Here is a 7,581-nt window from a genome sequence, read left to right on the forward strand (position 1 = left end):
CATTAAAAAAATTATACAAAAGAAAACACATTTTTATGCATATGTAAATGTATTCAGTTATAAACATTCATTCACTTTCTTCTTTCCTGCATGGATCTAAACTTTACCGCTACCGGTATTTTTTTTCTATATTTTTATTTAATATTTTCAGAATGTGTTTGTTCTATTTTTGGTCAAAGTAGGACAAAAAAAACAATCTGAAGTTGTCTTTATTTTTTACTTTTAACGCCATGATTTTAATAGTCCGGCCCACGTGTGCCCAAATTTTCCTCTATGCAGCCCCTGAGCTAAAATGAGTTTGATACCCCTGCAACATCTTTTAAAACAATTATTCTTATATAAAAAAAAAATGACAAAAATGTTCTACAATCGATTTTTGAAAATTATGAATTGATCTCGAATTGTGATGAATAAGAATTGCGATTCAGATGTGAATAGATTTTTGGGACACTCCTAAATGTCTTATTATTTATTTTTCACAAATAAGTGTGTTGTTACAATTATATTTTGTAAAACTAAAATTTGTCCTCTGTGTTTTCTTCTGATTGCAATCATGATCCATAAATTGCAGGCAAAGATGACAAAATGCAAATACAAAAAGTACTGGTATGTACTTGGCAATGCTGGTTTACTTGGTATCATATCAATACCTACATTTGTAGTAGTGCTTATCCCTCTTTCTACTCTTTCAACAGACCTTCAAAATAAAAGTAAAAAAATATCACGGTATCTGCGATATTGCTTGATATTTGACTGAGATCTATACAAGTAGTATCGCCAACCTCTAATGCAGGGGTGTCAAACTTAGCATAAAAACTATTTGCAGAAATCCTTCAAAATAAAAGTTAAAAACTATCACGGTATCTGCGATATTGCTTGATATTTGACTGAGATCTATATAAGTAGTATCGCCAACCTCTAATGCAGGGGTGTCAAACTTAGCATAAAAACTATTTGCAGAAATCCCTTCAAAATAAAAGTTAAAAAATATTACGGGATCTGCAATATTGCTTGATATATGACTGAGATCTATACAAGTAATGTCGCCAACCTCTATTGCAGGGGTGTCAAACATAACATCAAATCTATTTGCAGAAATCCTTCAAAATAACAGTAAAAAAATACTGTGATATTGCTTGATATTTGACTGAGATCTATATAAGTAGTATCGCCAACCTCTAATGCAGGGGTGTCAAACTTAGCTTAAAAACAATTTGCAGAAATCCCTTCAAAATAAAAGTTAAAAAATATCACGGTATCTGCGATATTGCTTGATATTTGACTGAGATCTATATAAGTAGTATCGCCAACCTCTACAGCAGGGGTGTCAAACATAAAATCTATTTGCAGAAATCCTTCAGAATAACAGTAAAAAAATATCACGGTATCTGTGATATTGCTTGATATTTGACTGAGATCTATATAAGTAGTATTGCCAACCTCTATTGCAGGGGTGTCAAACATAACATAAAAACTATTTGCAGAAATCCTTCAAAATAACAGTAAAACAAGATCTCGGTATCTGCGATATTTGACTGAGATCTATATAAGTAGTATCGCCAACCTCTAATGCAGGGGTGTCAAACTTAGCTTAAAAACAATTTGCAGAAATCCCTTGAAAATAAAAGTTAAAAAATATCACGGTATCTGCGATATTGCTTGATATTTGACTGAGATCTATATAAGTAGTATCGCCAACCTCTAATGCAGGGGTCCATCCATCCATCCATTTCCTACCGCTTGTCCCTTTTGGGGTCGCTAGAGCCTATCTCAGCTGCATTCGGGCGGTAGTATGCAGGGGTGTCAAACTTAAAATAAAATATATTTCCAGAAATCCTTCAAAATAAAAGTAAAAAAATATCACGGTATCTGCGATATTGCTTGATATTTGACTGAGATCTATATAAGTAGTATCGCCAACCTCTAATGCAGGGGTGTCAAACTTAGCATAAAAACTATTTGCAGAAATCCCTTCAAAATAAAAGTTAAAAAATATTACGGGATCTGCAATATTGCTTGATATATGACTGAGATCTATACAAGTAATGTCGCCAACCTCTATTGCAGGGGTGTCAAACATAACATCAAATCTATTTGCAGAAATCCTTCAAAATAACAGTAAAAAAAAATACTGTGATATTGCTTGATATTTGACTGAGATCTATATAAGTAGTATCGCCAACCTCTAATGCAGGGGTGTCAAACTTAGCTTAAAAACAATTTGCAGAAATCCCTTCAAAATAAAAGTTAAAAAATATCACGGTATCTGCGATATTGCTTGATATTTGACTGAGATCTATATAAGTAGTATCGCCAACCTCTACAGCAGGGGTGTCAAATATAACATAAAATATATTTGCAGAAATCCTTCAGAATAACAGTAAAAAAATATCACGGTATCTGTGATATTGCTTGATATTTGACTGAGATCTATACAAGTAGTATCGCCACCCTCTAATGCAGGGGTCCATCCATCCATCCATTTTCTACCGCTTGTCCCTTTTGGGGTCGCTAGAGCCTATCTCAGCTGCATTCGGGCGGTAGTATGCAGGGGTGTCAAACTTAAAATAAAATATATTTCCAGAAATCCTTCAAAATAAAAGTAAAAAAATATCACGATATCTGCGATATTGCTTGATATTTGACTGAGATCTATATAAGTAGTATCGCCAACCTCTAATGCAGGGGTGTCAAACTTAGCATAAAAACTATTTGCAGAAATCCCTTCAAAATAAAAGTTAAAAAATATCACAGGATCTGCAATATTGCTTGATATATGACTGAGATCTATACAAGTAATGTCGCCAACCTCTATTGCAAGGGTGTCAAACATAACATCAAATCTATTTGCAGAAATCCTTCAAAATAACAGTAAAAAAATACTGTGATATTGCTTGATATTTGACTGAGATCTATATAAGTAGTATCGCCAACCTCTAATGCAGGGGTGTCAAACTTAGCATAAAAACTATTTGCAGAAATCCCTTCAAAATAAAAGTTAAAAAATATTACGGGATCTGCAATATTGCTTGATATATGACTGAGATCTATACAAGTAATGTCGCCAACCTCTATTGCAGGGGTGTCAAACATAACATCAAATCTATTTGCAGAAATCCTTCAAAATAACAGTAAAAAAATACTGTGATATTGCTTGATATTTGACTGAGATCTATATAAGTAGTATCGCCAACCTCTAATGCAGGGGTGTCAAACTTAGCTTAAAAACAATTTGCAGAAATCCCTTCAAAATAAAAGTTAAAAAATATCACGGTATCTGCGATATTGCTTGATATTTGACTGAGATCTATATAAGTAGTATCGCCAACCTCTACAGCAGGGGTGTCAAACATAACATAAAATCTATTTGCAGAAATCCTTCAGAATAACAGTAAAAAAATATCACGGTATCTGTGATATTGCTTGATATTTGACTGAGATCTATATAAGTAGTATTGCCAACCTCTATTGCAGGGGTGTCAAACATAACATAAAAACTATTTGCAGAAATCCTTCAAAATAACAGTAAAACAATATCACGGTATCTGCGATATTTGACTGAGATCTATATAAGTAGTATCGCCAACCTCTAATGCAGGGGTGTCAAACTTAGCTTAAAAACAATTTGCAGAAATCCCTTGAAAATAAAAGTTAAAAAATATCACGGTATCTGTGATATTGCTTGATATTTGACTGAGATCTATATAAGTAGTATCGCCACCCTCTAATGCAGGGGTCCATCCATCCATCCATTTTCTACCGCTTGTCCCTTTTGGGGTCGCTAGAGCCTATCTCAGCTGCATTCGGGCGGTAGTATGCAGGGGTGTCAAACTTAAAATAAAATATATTTCCAGAAATCCTTCAAAATAAAAGTAAAAAAATATCACGGTATCTGCGATATTGCTTGATATTTGACTGAGATCTATATAAGTAGTATCGCCAACCTCTAATGCAGGGGTGTCAAACTTAGCATAAAAACTATTTGCAGAAATCCCTTCAAAATAAAAGTTAAAAAATATCACAGGATCTGCAATATTGCTTGATATATGACTGAGATCTATACAAGTAATGTCGCCAACCTCTATTGCAAGGGTGTCAAACATAACATCAAATCTATTTGCAGAAATCCTTCAAAATAACAGTAAAAAAATACTGTGATATTGCTTGATATTTGACTGAGATCTATATAAGTAGTATCGCCAACCTCTAATGCAGGGGTGTCAAACTTAGCATAAAAACTATTTGCAGAAATCCCTTCAAAATAAAAGTTAAAAAATATTACAGGATCTGCAATATTGCTTGATATATGACTGAGATCTATACAAGTAATGTCGCCAACCTCTATTGCAGGGGTGTCAAACATAACATCAAATCTATTTGCAGAAATCCTTCAAAATAACAGTAAAAAAATATCACGGTATCTGTGATATTGCTTGATATTTGACTGAGATCTATATAAGTAGTATCGCCAACCTCTAATGCAGGGGTCCATCCATCCATCCATTTCCTACCGCTTGTCCCTTTTGGGGTCGCTAGAGCCTATCTCAGCTGCATTCGGGCGGTAGTATGCAGGGGTGTCAAACTTAAAATAAAATATATTTCCAGAAATCCTTCAAAATAAAAGTAAAAAAATATCACGGTATCTGCGATATTGCTTGATATTTGACTGAGATCTATATAAGTAGTATCGCCAACCTCTAATGCAGGGGTGTCAAACTTAGCATAAAAACTATTTGCAGAAATTCCTTCAAAATAAAAGTTAAAAAATATCACAGGATCTGCAATATTGCTTGATATATGACTGAGATCTATACAAGTAATGTCGCCAACCTCTATGGCAGGGGTGTCAAACATAACATAAAAACTATTTGCAGAAATCCTTCAAAATAACAGTAAAACAATATCACGGTATCTGCGATATTTGACTGAGATCTATATAAGTAGTATCGCCAACCTCTAATGCAGGGGTGTCAAACTTAGCATAAAAACTATTTGCAGAAATAAACAAAGATAATTGAAAAATTTTGCAATCAAATGTCAATACTAATAATTTGGCATTGACCCGAACTGCACAGATAGTAAACAGATGTTGCCTTCAAGGGCTCGTATAACTATCTGCGCAGTGACTTGTGGGCATAGAGGTGCGTTCAAGTTCAGATCCATGCGCCACTGACGAAAAGGCGTTTCTCACTTCAACTTCTGATGTAATCGCGAGTTTGAGTAAAACGTCAAAATAGTGGTTCAAAATACGGCCCAAGTTGATAAATAAGGCACATAAACCAGAAAGACCGGTCCGATGGCGCCACGTATTTTGTGCTTTTGAAGCCAAGTAGTAAGCATACCAAACATAACAGACGAAGCGAGGCGAGCAAATGTGTGGGAAAATGTGCACAAATTGAGTTCAAAAAGAGCTTTCATCAAACTTTTATACAAATAAAAATGAAAATGTCACCGAACTGACCCACTTCCGCACATAAAAAGTCACAAAAGTGCAAAAGACTACTGAAATGTGTTATGAAATACAACAAACTAGCTCGCCAGCTGAAGAAGCAGAATCGTGTGCTTCGCTCGCGTTGAGCCTCAGTGAAGAGAGAAATGGGAAGGTAAGGAAAAAAAAAAAAACCAACCTTGTAAAAAAGTTTCCTCGAAAATCCGAGCCACTCCACTTCTGCGAATTCAGTTCTAAGAAACTGCGCCGCTCAATTCTCGGAATTTCTACATGGGACTGCACCATGTCGGAGGCAGCGGGGTGGCGCCTTGGACACGGTTCGCCTCGGTTCACAACATCGTCCGTACAATAATGTCACCGCCTAAAAGTGGTCTCATTTTGAAGCATTTAGCTATTTTTTTGTCATTTTTGGGAATGTCTGAATGTTAACGTCGTGGTTTTGATGTTGTTTTTATGAAGCTGGTCCATCTGCCGTAGCGGTGGAACATTCCGAGGGAACAGTCAGCTGACCAAGTTATAAATACTGAGAGGAAAATGAGAACATGTTGAACTTGTGGCTGCAGACTCTCGCACAGTCGACAGTGTCATGTCTCTTTAAAAAAACAATGAGACTAATAATGCAATACATGTAATCCTAATAGTAATATCAAAGCTTCAGTTCATGCTAATAACTATATTTAACCTCATTGTCATTTGACAACTCCATACTGTGCATACAATGTACCTGTCAGATTTTACTCTGGTATTTATTTATATATGTATTTTTTTGTATTTTTGGTCTGTATTTTTTTTTTACATTTAAATTCGATTTTGCATGTACATTTTTTATTTGTGTATTTGTATTATCCATCCATCCATCTTCTTCCGCTTATCCGAGGTCGGGTCGCGGGGGCAGCAGCTTAAGCAGGGAAGCCCAGACTTCCCTTTCCCCAGCCACTTCGTCCAGCTCCTCCCGGGGGATCCCGAGGCGTTCCCAGGCTAGCCGGGAGAGATAGTCTTCCCAGCGTGTCCTGGGTCTTCCCCGTGGCCTCCTACCGGTCGGACGTGCCCGAAACACCTTCCTAGGGAGGCGTTCGGGTGGCATCCTGACCAGATGCCTGAACCACCTCATCTGGCTCCTCTCGATGTGGAGGAGCAGCGGCTTTACTTTGAGCTCCCCCCGAATGACAGAGCTTCTCACCCTATCTCTAAGGGAGAGCCCCGCCACTCGGCGGAGGAAACTCATTTCGGCCGCTTGTACCCGTGATCTTGTCCTTTCGGTCATGACCCAAAGCTCATGACCATAGGTGAGGATGGGAACGTAGATCGACCGGTAAATCGAGAGCTTTGCCTTCCGGCTCAGCTCCTTCTTCACCACAACGGATCGATACAGCGTCCGCATTACTGAAGACGCCGCACCGATCCGCCTGTCGATCTCACGATCCACTCTTCCCTCACTCGTGAACAAGACTCCGAGGTACTTGAACTCCTCCACTTGGGGCAAGATCTCCTCCCCAACCCGGAGATGGCACTCCACCCTTTTCCGGGAGAGAACCACGGACTCGTACTTGGAGGTGCTGATTCCCATCCCAGTCGCTTCACACTCGGCTGCGAACCGATCCAGTGAGAGCTGAAGATCTTGGCCGGAGGAAGCCATCAGGACCACATCATCTGCAAATAGCAGAGACCTAATCCTGCAGCCACCAAACCAGATCCCCTCAACGCCTTGACTGCGCTTAGAAATTCTGTCCATAAAGGTTATGAACAGAATCGGTGACAAAGGGCAGCCTTGGCGGAGTCCAACCCTCACTGGATTTGTATTATTAGGGCCCGCACGGCCCATTGCAAAAGGACTCCCACAGGGAGTCCTTATGCAATGGGACATAAGGACCTATTGAATTTCTAACGTTTTATTATTATTATTATTATTATACCGGCCGCCTCTTCGAGCACTAATTTGACCCACTTAACATGCTTCAAAACTCACCATATTTGACCCACCCATCAGGACCTGCGAAAATTGTCTTTTGATAAAAAAACCAAACCGCAAAAATCAAAATTGTGCTCTAGCGCCCCCTAGGAAAAAAAAAAACTAGACTGCCTGTAACTCCCACTAGGAAGGTCGGAAAAACATGAAACAAAATCCTCTATGT

The 7,581-nt window shown here is 38.0% G+C and overlaps 1 protein-coding gene across 1 annotated transcript in view; it reads right to left on the reverse strand.

Moving 5' to 3' along the window:
• The window catches only part of bcl6ab (BCL6A transcription repressor b), a 31,804-nt gene extending 26,093 nt beyond the window's left edge, over positions 1-5,711 (reverse strand). The window contains exon 1 of the mRNA XM_061934020.1: positions 5,628-5,711. The gene's annotated coding sequence lies outside the window, so the exon portion shown is untranslated. The remainder of the gene's footprint in view (positions 1-5,627) is intronic.
• Between the last annotated feature and the right edge of the window lie 1,870 nt (positions 5,712-7,581).

The sequence above is a fragment of the Nerophis lumbriciformis genome, linkage group LG03 (assembly GCF_033978685.3).
Source record: "Nerophis lumbriciformis linkage group LG03, RoL_Nlum_v2.1, whole genome shotgun sequence".
Classification (NCBI taxonomy): domain Eukaryota; kingdom Metazoa; phylum Chordata; class Actinopteri; order Syngnathiformes; family Syngnathidae; genus Nerophis; species Nerophis lumbriciformis.